The sequence below is a fragment of the Myotis myotis genome, unplaced genomic scaffold, assembly GCF_014108235.1.
Source record: "Myotis myotis isolate mMyoMyo1 unplaced genomic scaffold, mMyoMyo1.p scaffold_m19_p_4, whole genome shotgun sequence".
NCBI classification, from domain to species: domain Eukaryota; kingdom Metazoa; phylum Chordata; class Mammalia; order Chiroptera; family Vespertilionidae; genus Myotis; species Myotis myotis.
The window spans coordinates 48,412,999-48,436,621 of NW_023416346.1; the positions used below are offsets into that span (position 1 = coordinate 48,412,999).

A 23,623-nucleotide genomic window follows, 5' to 3' on the forward strand; every position below is an offset into this window, starting at 1 on the left:
AGTACATATAGTCAGGTTTTAGTACATGAGTAGACAATGTTTTTCTATATGGAATCTACTTTAAAACAGAATTTCTAGGAACACAGTGCATTCAAATGCTGGGTCTGCCTGAAAAGTGGTGAAGTACCACTTTCTGATGGTAATAATCTGACATGGTAAGTTTATGATATTATGACATTAGAAAGATATAGCTATATGGCCTATTTTTGTGTCTTTTTAGTTGTCTGCTTATTTATTTGTTTGTTGGTTGGTTTTGTTTTTGTCTTGTGGAGAAAAAAAGAGAAAAGGAGACTAAAGGAATCGTAGGGACCACCTAACTGATCTGGAACACTAAAAAAAGTTATCCCTTTATTTTTAACAAAGTACAGTGATTATGTTACTCATCAAGTTTCGAGGAAGAAAATCTCTAACTGATAAAGAAATTAATCAAGAGTCAACATAACAAAAGCTTAGCATCTGAACTTATTGTGAAGCCATGACCATTAAAAACGGGGAACATTTTAATAAAAACATAAGACTAGGATTTTTAAAAAACCTGCTTAGTATTAGCTAGTGAAATACACACCAAAGTGTCCCTAGGTGTTGATTGTTTACACCTGCTCTGTAAGATTATACTTAGAATATAGGAAAGTTATATCTTGATGAAAAAGTAATATTTCCAAAACATTTCATGGTACTTATCTGTATATCACATCAATTATGTAGCTTAGAATTTAGTTCATGAGACTGTATGAATCAAGAAGTATTATGTAAAACTAGAGGCCTGATGCATGAAATTCATGTAAGAGTAGGCCTTCCTTCCCCCAGCTGCTGGCACCGGCTTCCCTCTGGCACCTGGGACCTGGGCTTCCCTCACAGGCCTGGCTTCATCCGGAAGGTTGTCTGGAAGGATGTCCCGTCTAATTAGCATATTATGCTTTTATTGTTATAGGTTACCCTAATTGCAAGGCAATAATTAGGGGAGGGGAACATTCTTGGATGCCAAAACTATAAACTCAAAGGTATGAAGTCACGACAGGTATTACAGGCACAGCTTACACTTGAGGAAATAGCTTGAAGATTTGTTAAGGAGCTGTCAAAGTCCCTCAGCTGGTTAAAGCAAAGCTAGGAGTTCAATCAGCTCCATTACCCCAACCCCTCCATTCGGTTGGAAATATCTCAGTGGAGGTCAGATTCTATGTTGTTGTTGTTGTTATTTTTTATTTGATGGATAATGAGATACATAGTTATATGGTACAGAATTTTCCTTTCAGTACTACCTAAATAGTCTAATTGATCCTAAAGACAACTTCTTTTAAAAGGGATAGAAGTTCTCAGAGTTCCTGTTCTCATCTCACCTCAGCTACAAATTTGCCCAGGATTTTTTCTTGTATCTTAATGAGTGATTGTTACTCATTAAGTTGAGAGAAAGAAAATCTCTAACTGCTAAAGAAATCCAGACTGTGTGGTCTGTTTTTCTCCAAACTTGGACTTTGTAACAATTGGGGAGTTTGACTTCTACAGTCTCTCTGTGTATCTTCTCTTATCCCTACCTGGACCAACTTTTCTTATCTTTTCAAGGCTCAGGTCAAGTTGCAGCTTCCTGGTGAAGAGTTCCTTGACCATTCTGGAAGGAAGGAGTGATCTCTTCCTTCTTTCAAATCCTATATTACCTAATAGCTTTGCCACTCTTTTGACAGTTAATAATGGTTGTGGTGGTGGTGGTGACTAAAATCTGTTGAGGTTTTTATATATATATACAAGAAGGTTTTTATGAATTATCTCACTGCTCACTGTTACCCTATGAGGTATATCCTTATTATCTCTCTTTGAAGACGAATAAACAGACTCAGAGCATTTAAGTAACTTGTCCATGTTCACATAGCTAGTAAGTGCCATAGGCAGAATTTAAAGAGGTTTCTTTTTCTGTCTCTAGCTTCTAGACTCTAAACCACTATATCACTGTTTCTTAGAGTGCAGTCCCTAGACCAAAGGCATCAAAAGTTTTACCTTAAAGTTTCTAAAGGGCATTCTTGAGAAGTTAAATCTGTGAACCTAAATGTTTCCAGCCCCTTGGAGCTTCAGATACCAACTGAGGTATATGAAAACCACTGTGCTAAAAGCTCTGCTAGTAGCAACTCCCCTTAGTTTATATAGGATTTCAGGCACACAATGCTCCTTGATATCTATTCATTCATCTTCTTTGACTATTTCTATATTTAACCCATTATGTGGGTTTATGAATTTTGTTTTCTGACCAGAGTTTAAGAGACATGGTTTCTCCCTACATAACGCCTTCACTGCATACCTCAGTATTTTGGACAAATTCACAGTGCTCATTAAGTCTAATCTTTGATTGTGATTGCCAAATGATCCCTGCTTCAAAGAAGATACCAATCTATGTTTCATACTAAAAGGGATATTTTCACCCCTAAATCCTTCCATGGGAGCCACAAAAATTGGCTCCAAATTCAAAGGACATTTGTGTTATGTCTATTCCATTAAAAAAGGGGGTGTCACAATGGTATGTACTTTCTGTCTGCACTAAGATGTTCCTTGCCTTCCCAGATGTCCTTCCCTCTTCATTAGTTCCCTGCCACTGCCTTCCTGGGGAAAATGAGCTTAGAAAAGAAGTTGAAGATAGTGGTGGCCTTATACATCCTAAGCCATTAAAAAGAGATTAAAGGTAGGACAAATTTGCCTGTTATAGTTGAGCCTTAATTGCTGTTGGCTTCACTGGGAGTAATTGACCCCAAGGCCAATTGGCTGTGAGACACCCCTATGGAGCAGGACTTGCTTCAGTGGGGCTTTGGTGCTCACCCAGACCACCCCTTCAGTGTGTCACTCATGGATGTGGTATAGTTGTAATCTGGTGTGGTCTGAAGCTGTCCACCGGGTGTACTGGCTCTGGGGCCTCCTGGGAGGTGCAAAGTCAGCCACTACCTGTGCTCTGCCTGAGGCCACACAGCACAAGCTACAGAGTGATCTGCAGATGGCTGCTACTTGTGTTGGACTTGGAGGTGCCTAGGAGAGGCCAAGCTGTAAACTTTGGCAAACTGCTGCTAGTGCCAGGCCTGAGGCCACTTATCAAGAGGTATGGGGCCCATTAAGTGTGCTTGTTTGAGATATTTCAGGAAAGTTTCAAGTCTGAGCCAGGACAGTACATTCATATGGAAAAGCCACTGCAAACAACTTGGGTGGGCTGCAAATTGGCTGGGGTGGGAATCTCAGGGAATCACCAGAGTGGGGCAGACAGTATGGCCCAGGTTGATGGAGACTCTGATATGGTGCCTGCCAGTTAACTCTGTGTTTGGGGAGGTCCCAGCACTTTTGTGTGGGAGAAAGCTGCCCCTGAGTTCTCGCCTTGCACACAGCCCACATAAAGGAGGAGGAGAAGGGAAATAAGCATGAACAATAAAATGGCAATAAATACATATCTATCAACAATTGAATCTAAAAATCAAAATAAATGAACAGGGAATCTAAAGAAAAAATAAACTAATGAATAAAATAGAAGCAGAGGCATTGGAACATGGAACAGACTGATGAGTCTCAGAGGGAAGATTAAGCAAAGAATTTATATGCATATATGCATTACCCATGGACACAGACAATAGTGTGGTGAAGGCCTAGGGCATGGTGGGATCTGGGTAGAGGAGGGCGATGGTGGCAAAAAGGGGGGGCATCTGTAATACTCTCCACAATAATACAAAAAATAAATAAATAAAATGGGGGAAAAGATAGGAAAGCATGCCTTTAGCCACAATTATTAAATATTAAGAAGATAATCACAGTTAGACAATCTTTTGTTAGAAAATTGTGTTTAAAAATAGTGTATTTTCTAAACACCAAAATACAAAATGTTCATTATAGATTATTTGGAAAAAATGAAAAAAGCAAGGAAAAATTCATTGCGCACCTCATTATTCAAACTAAACCACTGTCAACATATAGTCCTTCAGTCTTTTTCTATACAAGAATGTATGTGTCTGTGTGTACATGTGTATGACACATAGTTTTTCTAAGTGAATCAATATTGTACCCATTGTTTTGGATCTTTAATTTTCTCTTATGACTAATATTTCATGAACATTTTCTTTTTTTTGAATATTTTCTTATTTCCTTAAATATCCTTATATAAAACATGATGTTGAAAAACTTTATAAAGTGGACAAATTAAATTCTTGTCTTGTTTTTTAAATGTCTAATGACTGGTGTGCCTGGGTCAAGGATTATTGCAAAATGAGACAAGCCAGGAAGTACCAGAACCAGGAGCCAAGTTGGACTTATGTGCCTGTGGATAATAGTTTAACTCCAGGCCCTTTGGTTCATACATCAAAGTAAGTCATAAGGAGGAAGCTAGGAATAGTATCCAGGAGGTCAGAAGAAACAGAAAGAGCATAAGCAAAGTTCCAAATTATACTACATGGAGTGAGAGTCCAGATTAGTTGGAGTCCCAGCAAGGCAGGTCAGAGGTCAGGGATCAATGTCCCAAAGGCAGGAAGGCAGCACAGTCTGAGTATACACAGGTCTGGGTTAGGAATTTAAGACTGCAATAAACAAATATTTAGGAAACAGAGGAACTAAACACAAGAACTCAGGATCTGGGTCAGGAAGCAGCTCAACACAATGGAAAACCCAGAGTGTCCTTAGAGTTGTAACAATTACTGCCATAGAAGCTCTACTTGCTGATTGAAGGCAAGAGGACTCAGGTCATTACTGGGAACAACAGCAACACTACTCTGCAATAGACATAAGAGAGGCTAGAAGCTGGGCTGAAAATGCAGACCACCTTTTCAAGGTAAATTTTTCAAAAACTGTATGAAAATAAAATTTGCCATTTTTCTAGTAAAAAGGGTCAAATAGTGTTTCGGTGTGGCTAAAATCATGTAAATTCCTGGGAAAAGAGGTGGGTATCAGAGTAAGGGGAAGAAGATTGGTAGCATTAAAGAATATGGATTGAGAAGTTTGGTTATGTGGGCTACAAAAACATATGGTATTACTATATATAATAGCTAACTTTCTAGCCTGCATATAGTAGATATTCAGTAAACATTTTTAATTAATTAAAATATAGTCAATATATATCGTAATAACCATGCATGGTGCCAACTGAGTACAGGAAATATCAGGGGGAGCACTTTTTAAATTATATGATTGTCTAACCATTATGCCGTATACCTGAAACTAACACAAAATAATATTAAATGTAAACAAGCCTGTTAAGGTCAGCGTTGGATTAGTCACAGTGGGACATCTTATGAAAGAATAATGTGTCACTGTGCTTTAAAAGATCTTACTGCTTTTTGAAGGAAAATGAAACAATTAAAGAAAAAAAGATACTCATTATCCTAGTGTTTAGGACTAGAACACCGTAGCCAGTGAACATGTAGAAATCCAAACAAGAGAATCTAGGGATCAGTATTTCCTAGAGGGGCTAAAGAAATTTTCCAGGTGGAGGGAAAAATCAAGAACAGGAAGGTTTGGGCACAAAACGTAAGCAAAAGGACAAGGTGCCTCTCAACACCAGATTTCCCACCACTTTTTAAAAAAATGTATTGTTGATGCTATTATAGATATTCTCCATCCCCAACCTTTATCCACCTCCTCCCAGCCCTAGCTGCCCGCCCCCGCCCCGCCCCGGCCTCTGGTCATCACCACACTGTTGTCTGTGACCATAGGCTATGCATATATGTTCTTTGCTTAATCTCTTTACCTTTTTCATCCAGTTCCCCCATTTCCCTCCCCTCTGACCTCTGTAAGTCTCTTCCATGTATCCATGTCTCTGCTTCTATTTTGTTAGTCAGTTTATCTTTGTTCATTAGATTCCAGATATAAGTGATATCATATGGTATTTGTCTTTCTCTGTCTGGATTATTTTGCTTAACATAATAATCTTCAGGCCCATCCATGCTGTCACAAAAGGCAAGAGTTCCTTCTTTGTTATAGCCGCATAGTATGCCATGGTGTAAATGTACCACAACTTTTTTTATCCATTCCTCTACTGATGGGCACTTGGGCTGCTTCCAGATCTTGGCTATTGTAAATAATGCTGATATGAACATAGAGGTGCATATATTCTTTCGGATTTGTGCTTCAGGATTCTTAGGATATATTCCCAAAATGCAGTTCCATTTTTAATTTTTTGAGGGAACTCCACACTGCTTTCCACAGTGGCTACACCAGCCTGCATTCCCACCAACACTGCACTAGGTTTCCCTTTGATTTACTGTTGATAGCCATTCTGACAGGTGTGAGATGACATCTCATTGTGGTTTTAAGTTTCATCTCTCTGATGATTTGTGATATTGAGTATCTTTTCATATGTCTATTGGCCATCTGTATGTCCCTTTTGGAGACGTGTCTATTCTGGTCATTTGCCCATTTTTTAATTGTATTGTTTGCCTCCCTGGTGTTGAGGGGTTTTTGTTGGTTTGTTTTTCTTTATTGATTAAGGTATTACATATGTGTCCTTGTCCCCCCATTCCCCCCTCATCCCACTCCCATTCATGCCCTCACTCCCCTGTTGTCTGTGTCCATTGGTTAGGCTTATATGCATGCATACAAGTCCTTTGGTTGATTTCTCCTCCTTACCTCCACCCTCCCCTATCTTCCCTCTGAGGTTTGAGCATCTGATCGATGCTTCTCTGTCTCTGGATCAGTTTTTGTTCATCAGTTTATGCTGTTCATTATAATCAACAAATGAGTGAGATCATGTGATATTTATCTTTCTCTGACTGACTTATTTTGCTTAGCATTATGCTCTCCAGCTCCATCCATGCTGTTGTAAATGGTAGGAGTCCCTTCCTTTTTATAGCAGCATAGTATTCCATTGTGTAGATGTACCACAGTTTTTTAATCCACTCATCTGCTGATGGGCACTTAGGCTGTTTCCAAATCTTAGCTATTGTAAATGGTGCTGCTATGAATATAGGGGTGCATATATCCTTTCTGATTGGTGTTTCTAGTTTCTTGGTGTTGAGTTTTATAAGCTCTTTATATATTTTGGAAATTAAGCCCTTATCAGATTGATCACTAGTAAATATGTTCTCGCTACTTCTGATATGCTTTCCAAATTAGTGTTCCTCAACCCATATTATAGTGACAACCAATTCATTCATCCTAAGAATGTTCAGCAATGCACTAATCTTGACATGCTTTATTTTAAAAGACTTCCATAGTCAATGTTGGGGATGTTTCAGATTCTCTTAGAGATTCATTATGCATTTTAGGATATTAAACTCTCTGAAAAGTTTTACAATAAATAAAATAAATCTGTTTTTGCTTTGTTTAATCAGCTTTTCTCAAAACAACTTGACTATCAAACTTTTGTTTGAAGAAATGCTCACGAACATTCAATGGTGCTAGTGTGCTTCAGAAAACACTGTATTAGAAACTTCTGCAGAAGATTAATCAACCAAAATTCTCTATCAAAATCTCCAAAAATGAGGGACAATAAGAAAGGAAAATAGGGTAGGGCATCAAGAGTAACACCAGCTGCTGTCACTGCAGAGGGAAAGGGAGAAGAAACAGTCACAAACCATTTTAATAGGTGGTTTGTGTACAGAGTCATGGTTGAAAAACACTGTTCTAAGCTACTACCCATTTCTAATCTCTTTAGACCTGATTGAGATGCATGACATTTGAGTTTGTTTGGTTTGATGAACAAATAACCATTTCAGCTGCAGAGGGAGAACTGGCAGACACGAAAGTACCTTTTTTATTGGAAATCCTGATGTTAAAATTCTCTCTCTCTCTCTCTCTCTCTCTCTCTCTTCTTTTGTGGGAGATTAATTTTTAATTTGATTTAGTCCTGGTTATTGAGGATTGGGGTATATCATTGGCCTTTGAAAACAGGGATATTTACATATTTTCTCTTGTTTTCCAGAAGTGTGTCTTGGTTGTAGCTGATGAGGATATCCTATTCTCATGTTCATTGGTGGAGAGCTTCTTAGAGGAATCCTTCCCCTGGATATGTGCAAGCAGAATATAATAATCATTTGGCAAGCTTGTCATGAAGTAGAGGTTGGTCTCTGTGATTTTTAAGAGTCTAGAATTAGGTTGGTGGTTCTCAAATCTCTCAGCACATTAAAATCTCTCAGGGAGATTTTTGAAAATACCAAATGCCAAGGCTCCACTCCAGAGCAATAAAATCAGAATCTGTGGAGGTGGGCCCCACAAATATTATTGTTTAAAGGCTCAAAAGTTATTCTAATATGCACCCAGTGTTCAAAATAGCAGGATTAGATATTTTAACCCTTCATTAAAAATATGAATCATAGCATGATAGATCTTATGATTCCATTATTCCATGCTGGATTTCTATTCAAGCAGAGTAGGTGTCTGCCAACATGGGATGATTTGACCTTTACCCCTCTGTGTTTCCAAAGTCCCTGTGGACTAACCATAGTTTCTAGAAATTCTCCTTATCAGAGGTGTGCTGTTTTATGCTAGGCCCCCAGGATCCTCTATTAAAATGCAAATACCCTATGCAGAAGTACATTAAAGCTATTATTAGTCACTGGCACCATGTTGCTTAATGGATTAGCTTGTCATCTAACAAGGCCATGGGGAAATAGGGATGGTACAGGAAGAGAAACATTCCTTACTCAGAATTTGAGTCAAAAATTTCAGCAAAAGTTTACTGTCTTCTTTCCCTTTACTTCTCCATTGCTCTCCCCTTTCGGTTTTAAGATTATTCATCTGAGCCTCTACATTTGCTGCCTGTGAACTATGAGTCATTTTTATTCATTTTGTCCCTGTTGATGGTAGCATATTTGGTATCTTATAAAGAACTGGGATAAAGGAGCTGTTTGTTTTCTGTGTTTTTTTTGTGTGTGTGTTTGATGTTAACAATTTCTTCCAGTATTCTCTTTCTCTTAACAATGCAGTCAGAATAGCAAGTAATGCAGGTTGTTTATGCAAGCCACTAAATTACCCAATTACCAAACTGATTGTGGGCTCATCCAATTTAATGAAATCAAACTGGTAAAATTTAGCAAAAAAAAAAAAAAAGCAATTTGAATTCCCCAGCCCCATACTCATAAAAGGACCAGCTATTTGAGGAACCTGATCAAACTGACCAGAGGTTCTGATACCATGTTCTTGTGATTTCATTGACATCTTTTGAACCCATTGCTTGCCTTTCAGTAAAAAACTGAATGTGGGCTTGACATCCTAACTTCTTAGTGGATACTTTTAGGTTTCCAGTGGATACAGTTTGTATAGAGATGATCAATAAGCCTCTTTTATTACTAAAGTCTACTGTGTCACCCCTTCTTCCTATCCCTAACTTTGTTAGCCACATTTGGCTGTCATTTGGCTGCGAGTTGCATTTTTTTGCATTAAATCACTTCTCAATGATAGCCATCTCTTTCTGTCCTCTAAATATCTACACTTTCCCACATCAAGTATTTAGCAAAGCAGTTTGTCCTTTAATTCACTTCATGTAACACAACGCTCAATTAATCTCATTTAAATTGCTCTTATTTGCTCCTTTGCTACTGTCATATAAGTGTTTTATTCCCCTAAAAAGATTATGTTATCCCCCGCCCCCAGTCTTTGTTTCAAAGATGCTCTAGCTTCTCAGATATTTCATCCAACTTCTCTAGCTAACTTTTGGTAATTGATAATCCCTCAACATATTTATTCATTTGGTGTGGCCATGTCTTCATAATCCTCATTGAATTCATAATCCAGTTTAGTGAAAATTTCAGTTTAACTAGTTATTATGACATCTGTTTAAGTGACTGAGTTCATTCTTTCCTTTCATTCATTTCAGTCTACATAGGCACATCCTTTCGGAAAGTTAGGGCTGTGTTCATGAACAGAATGCAAAGAGAAGAAGCTAACTGAATAATATAGGTAAAAATATTTTGTCCTCAATTATTTAGATCTTTCATACTGCTGAAGATGGACTTTTGCCTAAATTATCCAGATAACTACAATTATTTAATATTTTTGAGATTTTCTTTATGTGTGTGTGTGTGTGTGTGTGTGTGTGTGTGTGTGTGTGTGTGTGTTTATTTTAATTCTCTCTATTAGTAACCTAGCCCAGGCTAAGAGCCTGAAGTATTGCAATCCATTTAACCAGTCTCTCTATCTTTAGTTCAGGAGTTGCAAACTGTGGCCCACAAGGCAAATTTATCCTGCTATTTTTGTAAATCAAGCTTTACTGACACACAGCCACACTCATTTGTTTATGTGTTAACTAATATGGTTTTAGACTATGATGGCAGAGTTGACTAGTTGTAACAGAAACCATATGGTCTAAAATATTGACTACCTGGCTATTCACAAGAAGTGCTTGCTGACCCGTGTTCTTGTACCTTCTTCATTAATCCTGCACCTCACTGCTACATTCATTTTTCTAAAATACCAATTTCATATCACTCTTCTGCACATAAACCTCAAATGAACAATTGATATTCACCTGTTATGCTCTGTTAGACACTTACTCTTTTCATTTTTAGTGCCCATGCTTGCTGGATATTAAATATTTTGAAAATCACCTGTTGAAATGATTCTTATTTTCATGGAATAAAATCAAGCTCCTTAGCCTAGCATTCAATGCCCCTTCTGATCTCCTTTCTTGTTTGTTCCCTGTACCCCATCTCTGCTTTACCCAGAAATCGCCCAGCTCATCCTTCCCTTTGTCTTTTCCTTTAAACTAACCCCTGTATTTGGAATGCCCTGAAACCTTCCTTTGTGAATATGGAGATAATTTCTGCTTATTTACCTAAACATCTCACATTATACCTGTTAATGGTTTCTCCTTTCACTCTCAGAAGTGTCCTAGCGAGGACAACAAGTTATACGCTTCTCATAGCTATGGACCATACTCTTCCTTCAGTGATTGCTTCAAATCCTATCACTCCCATGGAGCCTTTGCTGTCTTCAACCTACAGAGCTTCCTGCTTTCAAGCTCTTTTAGTATCTAGAACACTCATATGTTACATATAGTATGAAATCATAGACTAGGTATATTTTAATTTTACAATACTGACCCTCAATTAAAATATGAGCTCTCTTCACATAAGAATGATTTTTATATCTATATCTACATATCTATCTATCTATCATCTATCATCTATCTATGTCTGTTTCATAGATATTTATTGAGAACTTTCTATGTGCCCATAGATCAGAACTGCTTCAAGGGAGAAGCAGGAATTGAATCTCATTTATGCATTCAACAGACATTTGTTGAGAAGCCCCTCTGTTCCTGGCACTGGGGCTGTATGGAAGATAAAGGAATATGTGCCTCTAATGATAAGGAAGGCAGTGATAAACCCTGTGGGACAGCACCAGATTTGTACTGCTTACTTCCAACAGAGGCAAATCACAGAAGCCTTCCTGGAGGAAGGGTCAACTTGGCACAGATTCAGCCTCTTGAATCCACCAATATTTTAACCCTTTGCTTCTGCATGGTGGTTCAACTTCCTGGTGGTCATGTCATATATTTTTTAATTGTTAAGCCCTTAGACTATCTCTCATAATCCATGTATATGTATGGATTTATTTGTTGATTTATATAATTATCTACATTCATAACATAAGAAACACATCTTGGATAAAGGAGAAATATTCTTTAAAATATAAAATGATAATAGCATAGACCCGTGGTCAGCAAACTGCGGCTCGCAAGCCACATGCAGCTCTTTGTCCCCTTGAGTGTGGCTCTTCCACAAAATACCACGTGCGGGCGCGCGTACAGTGCAATTGAAACTTTGTGGCCCATGTGCAGAAGTTGGTTTTCGGCCTGGGCGAGTCTATTTTGAGGAAGTACTGTTGATATTTGGCTCTGTTGACTAATGATTTTGCCGACCACTGGCATAGACAATTCTATCAATCCTTTTCTGCCATTACCAAGATCACTCTATTGACAAATCTTTAATTTTCAATGGATTTTTGCTGCTCACCCATTTAGCTTGAGTGGTTTGACAGTTTTCATTCTCACAGAGATGTAATAGAAAGGGTATTATAATAGGAGCCATGAAATTGAATTTTCTATTCTTGGCTTCATCATAATCACTTAAACTTAAACTCTTCACATCTCAGTTTCTTCATCTATCAAATAAATAAGGTTGGGTTAAATGATTTTTAAGAGCTAACATTCTACTATATTAAAATTAATGTAATCAACAGATCATTAAGGGATTAGGTAAGCAACATATTCCATGGAACTACCTGAATTCATCCTCAATTAATTTATCAAACTCAAATTCACTTTCTGTTAGCCATATTTAGTTTAATTACTTTCAAATTGTATTCTTGAGACAAAGAAAATTTTAAAGTGAGTGTGCCTGTGTGTATAATAAACACATATGTTTTGATAATGAACTGACTTGGTTAATTAAATTTTAGGATGGAGAGAGTCTGGAAACATGGTGAACTGAATATATAGCATCTTTCTCCTCAATCCCTACTATAAGCAAAATGGATATTAGTGCCCATGGGAAGCTGGGTATAAGCAAGACATGGGGCTTTGTTAGTGAGGAAACCGATATAGAACTTTCTCTTTTCCACATTGTATAAGTGCATGAAGGCGACACTGTAAACTGCTAGATCTTGACTTTTACAGACCTATGAATTCTTGTGGAAAGGATTGATATTGCCCTTATGTGAGATTGCCAGGTCACCCTACCTCCTAAATTCCAAGAAGAAACTGAAGAAGTGATCCAAGTCTTTCCCTCCTTAGTCAGGAAGAGTACAAGGAAAACAAGAGAGTAACAAAACTTCATCCAAGTGTCTCACTAAAAGATTAGTACTCTACTACTTTGATCCTCCTGGCTTACAGGGATAGAGAGCACTTTGCATTCACTGCAGGACTGCTGACAGTCAAGAGATGCCTCCTACCAGACCTGAATCCCAAAGAGCTGACAGTGAAAAGTAACAACCCCATCTCAGGGGTACCCAGCAGCTAGAGAGAGGAAGATTAAGTGGAACAAAATAGAGTTTCTGGAAGGAATAGATAAAAATTTAAATAAAAATAAGAACACTGAAGGAGGTTCAAGTGCAGTATAGAAAACATTTTCTGGGGGGAAAAAAAACAGAAGAATTTCCTATCTATTCAATTTTGTAAATTAATTAAAAGAGAACATACTTTAGGTTAGAGAGCCTGGGAATATGTTTAAAATGTTTAATAAGGACTCATAAATAAAAGGGACACACTTTAAGAGAAACTCTGTAGGAGTCTAGAGCAGGGGCTAGCAAACTACAGCCCACAGATCAAATCTGACCTGCCACCTATATTTGTATGACCTGTAAGCTAAGAATGTTTTGTATATCTTAAAATTATTGAAAAATATCATAAGAATATTTAATGACATGTGAAAATTATAAAAATGTAAAGTTTTAGTATCCATACGTAAAGTTATTGAAACATAGCAATATTCATTTGTTTATGTATTATTTCTGATTTATGTGAAAAGCAAAAACAGAGCTGTGTGGCTGCAATAGAGACAAGGTCTGCCAAACCTAACATGTTTACTATCTTGCCTTTTACAGAAAGTTTGCCCATCCCTGATCTAGAGAAATGCTGTCCAATATAAATTTCTGTGATGCTAAAAATGTTTCATATATATTCTGTCCAATATAGTATCCATTATCCATGTGTGGTTATTGAGCATTTCATATGGAGCTAGAACAACTGAGTTACTGAATTTTTATTTCCTTTTAATTATTTGAAATAGTCACATATGGCTTGTGGCTAGTGGCTACTATATCAAACAACAAAAGTTTAGCATAAAAAGTACTGAATAATTTAAGCAAAATCTAGAAGTTATAAAATCAGGAAAATGACAATTCTAAAGTTTTATAAAAATAGCATTCAAATAGATTTTGCATACAATTGAAACTAAGGTGACCTTAAGATGTTAATTGGGAAATCTCAAAGAAAATAACACAAAAATACTAAAATAAATGACAAGGGAGTTTAACTTATATATTAACAATATCTACTTAGTACAAAAAAAAGGCATTCATGGAAGAATTTAAGACATCACAGAAAACAAATGGCAAAATGTCAAACATAAATATAACTTTATCAGTAATTACACCAAATGTTAATGAATTAAACACTCCAATTAGAGGCAGAAATTGGGAGAATGAATGAAAATATGATTCAACTATAAGCTATCACAAGAGATACTTTAGATTCTAAGACACAAATACTTTGTCAATGAAAGGATGGGAAAAATAGATCAAAAAAGAGGAAAAGTAGCTATACTAATATCAGACAAATAGACTTTAGGGCAAAAGCTGTTACTAAAAGCAAATAAGGGTATTTTTCAATGATAACAGGATCAATCCATCAAGAAAACATAAGTGATTAACATAGAGGCACCTAACAGAGCACTAAAATGCATGAAGCAAAGACTGACAGAATTGAAGGAAGAAATAAACAATTGATCAATAACAGCTGGAGGCTTCAACACCTCACTTTCAATAATGGGTAGAACAACTAGACAGAAGATCAACATGGAAATATAATTTTTGAACAACACGATAAATCAATTAAGACTGACATATCTATAAAACACTCTAACAATAGCAGAATCCACTGTCTTAAGTGTGTATGGAACATTCTCTAAGATAGACCAAGTGTTAGGCTATGAAATAAATCTCAATATATTTTAAATGATTGAAATCCTAAAAAGGATATTTTCTGACCATCATAGGAGAACCACAACACAGTGTGAAGCTAATTTGAGATGAATGAAAATAAAAACAAGATATAACGAAACTTTGGGTTGGAGCTAAAAGTAGTCCTCACAGGGAAATGTATAGCTTTAAATGCCTATATTAACAAAAATAAATAAGATTTCAAATCAATAATATAACCTTTCATCTTACAAAACTAGAAAGAAAAGTTAAACCCAAGGCAAACAGAAGGAAGTAAATGATAATCACAGCATAAAGAAAAGAAATAGGGAATAGACACGTACAGAAAAATCAACAAAGACAAAATTTGGTTCTTTGGAAAGATGAAAAGTTGAAATACCTTGATCTAGCCTGGTAAAGACAAAAAGAGAATGGCAGGGTTTCACCATTTTTATGACTGAGTAGTATTCACATATAAACCACATTTCATTATCCCTTCATCGCTCCATGAATACTGAGGTTGTATCCATATTTTGGCCACACTGTAAATAATGTTTCAAAGAACATAGGCGTGCATGTATCTTTTAGAATTAGTATTTTCATATTCTTTCAAATAAATACCCAGAAGTGGAATTGTTGGGTTATATGGTACTTCTAGTTTTAATTTTTTGCAATATACAGATCATGTATCATAGAAACAGACACCAAAACCAATATGATCTTATTAACTAACATCACCCCAATAAATTTAATAAAATATAAAGTCAAAACTAAAAAAATATTCAATTGAAAAAAAATTGTTTTGAGGAATCTCTATGCTGTTTTCTGTACTGGCTGCACTAATTTACATTCCCACTAACATTTTATGAGGGTTTCCTTTTCTCCACATCCTCTCTAATACTAGTTTATTGTCTTTTTGATGAAAGCTATTCTGACAGGTGGTGATATCTCATTGTGATTTTGATTTGCATTTATCTAATGATTAGTGATAGTGCACGTTTTTTCTTGTGCTTGTTGGCCATCTGTAGGTCTTCTTTTAAAAAATAGGAGGGTATAGGGGAGTACACAGTGATGGAAAAAAATAAATAGAAAAAATAAAAAAAATGTCTATTCAAATACTTTGCCCATTTTTAAAGTCAGGTTGTTTGTTTTTTGTTGTCGTTGAGATGTATGACTTATTTATAGATTTTGAATATACAAATAACTAGACTTTTTATTGTAAGTAATGCAGTATAGTCATATTTGAAATTATAATGTTGCACACCTGAAACACATAATATTATAAATAATGTTATTGCAATAAAAAAGGTAAAAAGAGAGAGAGAAGATTCAAATTACTAAAATGAGGAATGAAATAGAATGCATTACTACCAAACTTACAGATATCAAAGAATTATAAGGGAACACTATGAACAACTGTACAAAAAAAGTTAAATAACATAGATCAGTGGTTGGCTCTTCCACAAAATACCGACTTCTGTGCATGGGCCACGAAGTTTCAATTGCACTGTACGTGCGCGCCCGCATGTGGTATTTTGTGGAAGAGCCACACTCAAGGGGCCAAAGAGCCGCATGTGGCTTGCGAGCAGCAGTTTGCCAACCACAGACCTAGATGAAATGAAAAAGTTCCTAGAAAGACATGAACTATTGAAGCTATCTAAATAAGAAATGGCATATCTCAATATACTATTAACAAGTAAAGGGATACAATTATTAATCAAATTTTCCACAAAGTAAAGTCTGAACTGAATGACTTAACTATTAATTTCTATGTTTAATAATGCAGTTTTTATTTCTTTTAAATACATGTTTATTGATTTCATAGAGGAAGGGAGAGGGAGAGGGAGATAGAAACATCAATGATGAGAGAGGATCGCTGCTTCCAACACGCTCCCCGACTGGGGACGGAGCCCAGACATGTGCCTTGACCAGGAATAGAACTCAACTACTAAGTAACATTGGCTGGGCTTGACTCTTAAATTCTACCAAAGGTTTAAAGAAGAATTAAACTCTTCCAAAAATGAAAGATAAAAACTGCATTTAAACTCATTCTAGGTGCGGATGTGGAGAAAAAGGAACCCTAGTGGTCTGCTATTGGGAATGCAGATGGGTGCAGCCACTATGAAAAACTGTGGATTTTCCTCAAAAAACTTAAAATGAAACTGCCATTTGACCCAGTGATCCCACTTCTAAGAACATATCCTAAGAATCCTGAAACACCAATCAGAAAGAATATAGGCACCTCTATGTCCATAACAGTGTTATTTACAACTAGAGGCTGTTTGTGCATTCGGGGGGGGGGGGCCCTCAGCCCGGCCTGTGCCCTCTCGCAGTCTGGGACCCCTCGGGGGATGACCACCTGCTGGCTTAGGCCCATTCCCCGGGGGATTGGGCGTAAGCTGGCAGTCAGACATCCCTCTGGCAGCCCAGGAGCCCTCGGGGGATGTCCACTTGCCAGCGGGGAGTAGGCCTAAGCTGCAGTCGGACATACTTAGCTCTGCTGAGGAGGTGGGAGAGGCTCCCACCACCACTGCTGTATTGGCAGCCGTCAGCCTGGCTTGTGTCTGAGCAGAGCTCCCCCTATGGGGAGCATACTGACCACCAGGGGGCCGCTCCTGCATTGAGCATCTGCCACCTGGTGGTCAATGTGTGTCATAGTGACTGGTCATTCCCAGTCATTCTGCTGTTAGGGTCAATTTGCATATTACCCTTTTACTATATAGGATAGAGGCCTGGTGCACGGGTGGGGGCTGGCTGGTTTGCCCTGAAGAGTGTCCCGGATTAGGGTGGGGGTCCCACTGGGGTGCCTGGCCAGCCTGGGTAAGGGGCTGAGGGCCATTTTCAGACTGGCCACACCCCCTTCAGGGTGGGGGTCTCCGCTGGAGTGCCTGGCCAACCTGGGTGAGGGGCTGAGGGCCGTTTGCAGGCTGACCACAGCCCCATTAGGGTAGGGGGTCCTGCTGGGGTGCCTGGCCAGTCTGTGTAAGTGGCTGATGGCTTTTTGCAGGCTGGCCAAGCCCCCCAGTGGGGACCCTCACCTCATCAGGGTGTGGCCATCCTTGGTGAGGGGCTGATGGCTCTTTGCACGCTGGCCACAGCCCCTAGCCACCCAAGCTCCCAGTGAAGGCTGGCTGGAAGTAGGTATCTGGGATTTATTTATCTTCTATAATTGAAACTTTGTTGCCTTGAGTGGAGGCCACAGCCGGCCAGGGCAGGCGGGAAGCTTGGCTTCCTCCGTTGCTGGGGCAACCATGTCTCCTGCTTGCTCCAGTTCCATGGCTGCCGGCCGCCATCTTGGTTGGGTTAGTTTTCATATAGTCATTCTGATTGGCTGGTGGGCATCTCTTGGGGTGTAGCAGAGGTGCGATCAATTTGCATGTTTCTCTTTTATTATATTAGATAGCTAAGATCTGGAAACAACCCAACTGTCCATTTGTAGATGAATGGATAAAAAGAACTGTAGTACATTTACACAATGGAATATTATGCAGCTGTAAAAAAAGAAGAATCTCTTACCCTTTGAGACAGCATAGAAAGACCTGGAGAATATGCTAAGCAGAATAAGCCAGTCAGAGAAAGACAAATATCACATAATATCACTTATATGTGGAATCTAATGAACACAATAAACTGATGAATAAAATAGAACCAAAGGCATGGAAACATGGTACAGACTGACAAATGTCAGAGAGAAGGGGGAGAGGGAGTGATTAACCAAAGAATTTTTATGCATATATACATTGCCCATGAATATAGACAATTGGGTGGTTGAAGGCCTGGGGTGGGGCAGAAACTTGGTGGTGGGGGACAAGTGGGAAAAAGGGGGGGGTATCTGTAATACTCTCAACAATAAAGATTTTTTTATAAAAACTCATTCTATGAGGCCAGTATTACTCTTATACACAATAACCAAGTAGAATCTATCTCAGGTATTCAAAGTTGGTCAAAGCCAATCAGTATAAAACGCCTTGTTAATGTAATAAAGAAAAAACCCCACATTTAAAGAAATGATTTCAAAAGGCACAAAAATCATTCAAAAAATATCCAACATTTTTGCAATCATTAAACTTGGAATAGAAGGGATTTTCTTCAACCTAAAAAAGGCCTTTTTTTTTTTTTCCCCAAAAACCCACAGCTAACATCATACTTAATGATGAAAGTTTGAAAACTTTCCCCATAAGATCAGAACTATGACAAACATAACCACTTTCAATATTTCTATTCTATACTGTATTGGAGGCTCTAGTTAGAATAATCAGAAAAGTAAAAGAAATAAAAGTTACCTAGGTTGAAAAAAGAAGTGAAACTATTTTCCTTTGCATATGACATGCTCTTGTATATATAAATTCCTAAGGAATCCACAAAAATAATATTAAAGCTAATAACAAATTCAGCTAAGTTACAGGGTACTTACATACATAAAGCAGTTGTATGTACAGATACATACATTGGAACAAAGTATGTACAGTTATGTACAGATCAACATACATAAAGCAGTGGTCTTTCTATACAGTAGTAATGGACAATCCAAAATTGAAATTAAGAAAATTATTCCATTTGTAATGGTATCAAAAATAATAACATATTTAGTAATAAAGTTAACCAAAGAAGTACAATATTTTACACTGAAAATTACAAAACATTTTTGAAAGAAATGAAAGAAGATGGAAATAAGTGAAAAGATATCCCCTGTTCATAAATTGGAAGACTTAGTAATAAGATGGCAATACAATCAAGTTTTCTACAGATTTAACTAAATCTCTCTTAAAGAGTCTTTTTTTTTTCAAAAATTGATAAGCTGATCCTAAAATTTACATGTCACTGAAAATATTCAAAAACATCTTTAAAGAGGACAAAGTTGGAGGACTCACTACAAAGCTGCTTCTATATATCAAAACTTATTACAAAGCTAAAGTAATTAAGAATGCATAGTCTTGGAATAGACATACAGGTGAATGGAATATATTTTGTATTCCAAAAATTAACCCTAACATGTATCATCAATTGATTTTTGCCATGCATGCCAAGACAACTCAATGAAGGAAAGACTAATCTTTTTAGCAAGTGGTGCTTGTACAACCGGATACTTACATGTAACAGAGTAAAATTAGAAAACTACTATACACTGTATACTAAAATTAACTGAAAATGGTTCAATTAACTAAATGCAAGAGTTAAAATGATAAAACATTTAAAAGGAAACATAGGTGCATGTCTTTGTGACCTTGGATTTGGCATTGATTTCTTTGATATGACACCTAAACCATATAATAAAAACAACATATACATTGGCCTTCACAAGATTAAAAACCTCTGAGATTCATAGAATATTGTCAAGAAAATGAAAAGGCAAACTATAGAATGAGAGAAACATTTGAAAATCATATATCTGAAAAAATTCCAGTATCCAGAATATATAAAGAGCTCTTGAAACTCAATAGTAAGAAATATATTCAAATATCCAACAGATACATAAAAGGTGCTCACATCACTAATCATCAGAGAAATGCAAAACAAAACCACTTTGAGATATCAACTCACAAATATGAAAATGGCTATCAAGAAAAGGGGAGAAATAACAAGTATTTTAGAGAATGTGGAGAAAAGGCAATCCTTTGTGCACTGTTGGTGGAAAAATAAATTGGTATAGACACTGTGGTAAACATTATGGAGGTTCCTCAAAAAATTAAGAATGGCTTATAACCCAGCAATTCCACTTCTGAGTGGTATATATTTGAAGAAATGAAAACAGGATGTTGAAGAGATATCTGCACCCCCATGTTCATTGAAGCATTTTTCAAAATAACCATGATATGGAAACGACATTAAGTGGCCATCTTTATCAATAGATAAAGAAGTTATAGTATATACATATATACAGTGGAATATTATTCAGCCATGAAATAGAATTTGCCATTTACAACAACATAGATGGACCTTGAGGGCATTATGCTAAGTGAAATAAGCCAGATGGAGAAAGTAAAATACTACATGATATCACTTATATGTGGAATATAAAAGAAAAAGTCAAACTCAGAGAAGCAAAGAGTAGAAACGTGGGTACCAGGAACTAGGGGCAGAGGAAAAAACAGCACTCTCAATAAACAGAATTAAAAATGGTCAAATAATTCGAATATTCACTTATACAAAGAAGTTTCAGAAATGGCCAATAAATATGAGCATATGAAAAGATGCTCAACACCACTTGTCACCAGGAAAATGCAAATCAAAAGCACAATGAGATACCATTTTATACCAATTCAGTGTGCCTATCAAAAAGATAGACAATAAAACAAGTGTTGGCAAGGATATGGAGAAATTGGAACCCTCATGCACTGCTGGTGGGTGGTAATGCACAATGGTTCAGCTGTTTTGGAAAATGGTTTCACAGTTCTTCAAAAGTTAAAAATAGAGCTACCATATGACCTAGCAATTCCACTTTTAGGTATATACACAAGATCATTGAAAACATGTTCACAGTAAAACTTGAATTTATGTATTCATATCAGCATTATTCATAATAGTGAAATAGTGGAAATAACACAAATATCTATCAACTGATGAATGGAGTAATCAAATCCAGGCAGGGAAATACTAACTCAGTGATAAAAAGGACATATACAACAATATGGATGAACTTTTAAAATATTATGTATGTATAGCTTAAAAGAGTAAATCTTATGGTATATGAATTAAATCTTAATACAATATAATAATAATACAATCACTATCTTATAGGAAACTAGTGCACTGCATATTATAATTGAGAGAATACATGAGAAATCTAGGAAAGCTGGAATCATTGGAACAAAGTTAAAAACTTCTGTGTGATAAAATATATCATAAATAAAATACCATAAACAAAAATGTATAATACTGTTAAAAGACACAAGATTAATTCATAGGCAAATAACTCTTTTAAACGGGAAGGAAAAAGACAAACAAACCAATAGAAAAATGGGCAAATGTATTGAATAATGAACTTATAAAAGAGTAAAAACAAAACGATTCAGCAGCAGTCAGGGAAATGCAAATTAAAGCAAAAAATGAAGTGTTTTAAATCTATCAAACTGGAAAAGTTTAAAGACCAATATAATATCTATATATTGCTAGTGGAAGTGTGATGTGTTACAGCCATTTGTAAACAATTTGGGAACATCTATTAAAATGAAACATTAATTTACTCCTTAACTCAGCAGTCCCATTAATTATAATTTATTCCATTGTAAAAAGGTATATATAGAATCATCTTTATTGCAACATTGTTCATACTGACAAAACAAAAACGAATTAGAGAATGCCTTCTACTATAGAGAAGGCTGAATGAATTATTATATATCCACTCCATAGAATATTATATAGCAACTAGAGGCTGGGTGCACAAAATTTGTGCACTGAGGGGAGGGGGTGTCCCTGAACCCGGCCTGCACTCTCTCCAATCTGGGACCACTCAGGAGATGTCCAACTGCGGGATCGGGCCTAAATCGACAGTGAGACATCCCTCTCACAATCCGGGACCACTGACTCCTAATGGCTCACCTGTTTGCCTGCCTGATTGCCCCTAACTGCCCTCCCCTGCTGGCCTACTCACCCATAACTGCCCTCCACTGCCGCCACCTGCCTCCTCCACTGGGACCCGCCTCCTCCACGTTAGGTGGCGAAGACACAAGGACAGGCCTCCTCCGCACCATGCAGAGCTGTGGGACCCCCAGGCCTCACACGCGGAGTGGCCACTGGGCCTCACCTCCGCTGTGCATGCGGCCCTCTTATGGCAGCCATCTTGTGGTGGCCAATTTGTGACAACGTCATGTGAGGGTGTGTGTGAGGGCATGCGTGAGGGCGTGACACCACCTTGGTTCTTATTATATAGGATTAAAACTAATATAGAAATGCTATCCCAGATGCCTGGGAGAGATTTTTAAAAAGTATCCTAGATTTAGGAGAGCAAGATGCAGAAAACTGTGTATAATATAATCCCATTAAATAGTGACAAAATCTTATAGATGTGTACATATGTATGAGCAAGAGAAAATATGGAAGGATATAGCCTGAGTAACATGGATTACCTGATGAAAAGGAAAACAGAGGAGATGGGATAACCAAGCAAAAAAGAAAAGGGAAAAAAAAGTTGCAGATTATGTTCACATTTATATAAAATTATATATTCATCTATATATGGCATTTAAAATTAATATATAAAATTATATAAAGACATTTACATGTCAATTTAAAAATTAATTTTTAGAATGTAATCAAGCAATAAAATTTTTATTTTAAATATTTGTTAATAAAAACTTTACTAAAATGATTAAACATACTTTCCTGTTTTAGCAAGCATGCAATGTGTTAAGGGTATAGCTGCAGATGCTGGTTAAGAGTATGGTTGCTATAATCAGTCTCCCTGGGTTCAAATCCAAGCATTGCCACTTATTTGCTATGTGATCAAATTAAATTACCTAACCTCTCTGTGCTTTAGTTTCCTACTATAAAATGAGGGATATCAAAGTACCGATCTCATAGTCACCACACTTTATCTTAAATTGCTAGGTTAAAGTGCCAATCATATAGTGAGCACATTATAGATATACATAAACATATTTTAGATAGCACATTAGCTATTATTGTCTACTAGAGTTGCGGTGCATGAATTCATGCACGGGTGGAGTCCTCAGGGGGGTGGCTGGCACATGATTAGCCCTCCAGGTGGGTGGCGGGATGCCCTTGCGGCCCAGGATATGGATAAGTCCCGCTGACATTTGTGCTGGTTGTCAGGAGCTACCTGGTGGCTGCTTCTATATTATTTCTTCCTTGCAGAACATCTAGGGAGGGGAAGTGGCATGGTGCCTGAGGCCAACTTCCAGGAGGCTGGTGGTGCTGTAGAGATCAATTGCCAGTGGCATTATTCCATTGGTGCCTGGCCCATTCTCTAGAGATTGGACCTGAAGAGCTATTGAGGGAGTGAGTGGCTGCCGCTGGGCTGGTGGGCCGCTGGGATGGGTCAGTTAGCTGAGTGGTGCTCCCACTGTGGGAGAGCACTGTC

At 37.3% G+C, this 23,623-nt stretch overlaps 1 long non-coding RNA gene across 1 annotated transcript in view; it reads left to right on the plus strand.

The window, feature by feature from the left end:
- The first annotated feature begins 4,557 nt into the window (after positions 1-4,557).
- LOC118654702 overlaps positions 4,558-23,623 on the plus strand; it is a 157,638-nt gene continuing 138,572 nt past the window's right edge. Inside the window, exon 1 of the long non-coding RNA XR_004967027.1 lies at positions 4,558-4,780. This is a non-coding gene — a long non-coding RNA (uncharacterized LOC118654702). The remainder of the gene's footprint in view (positions 4,781-23,623) is intronic.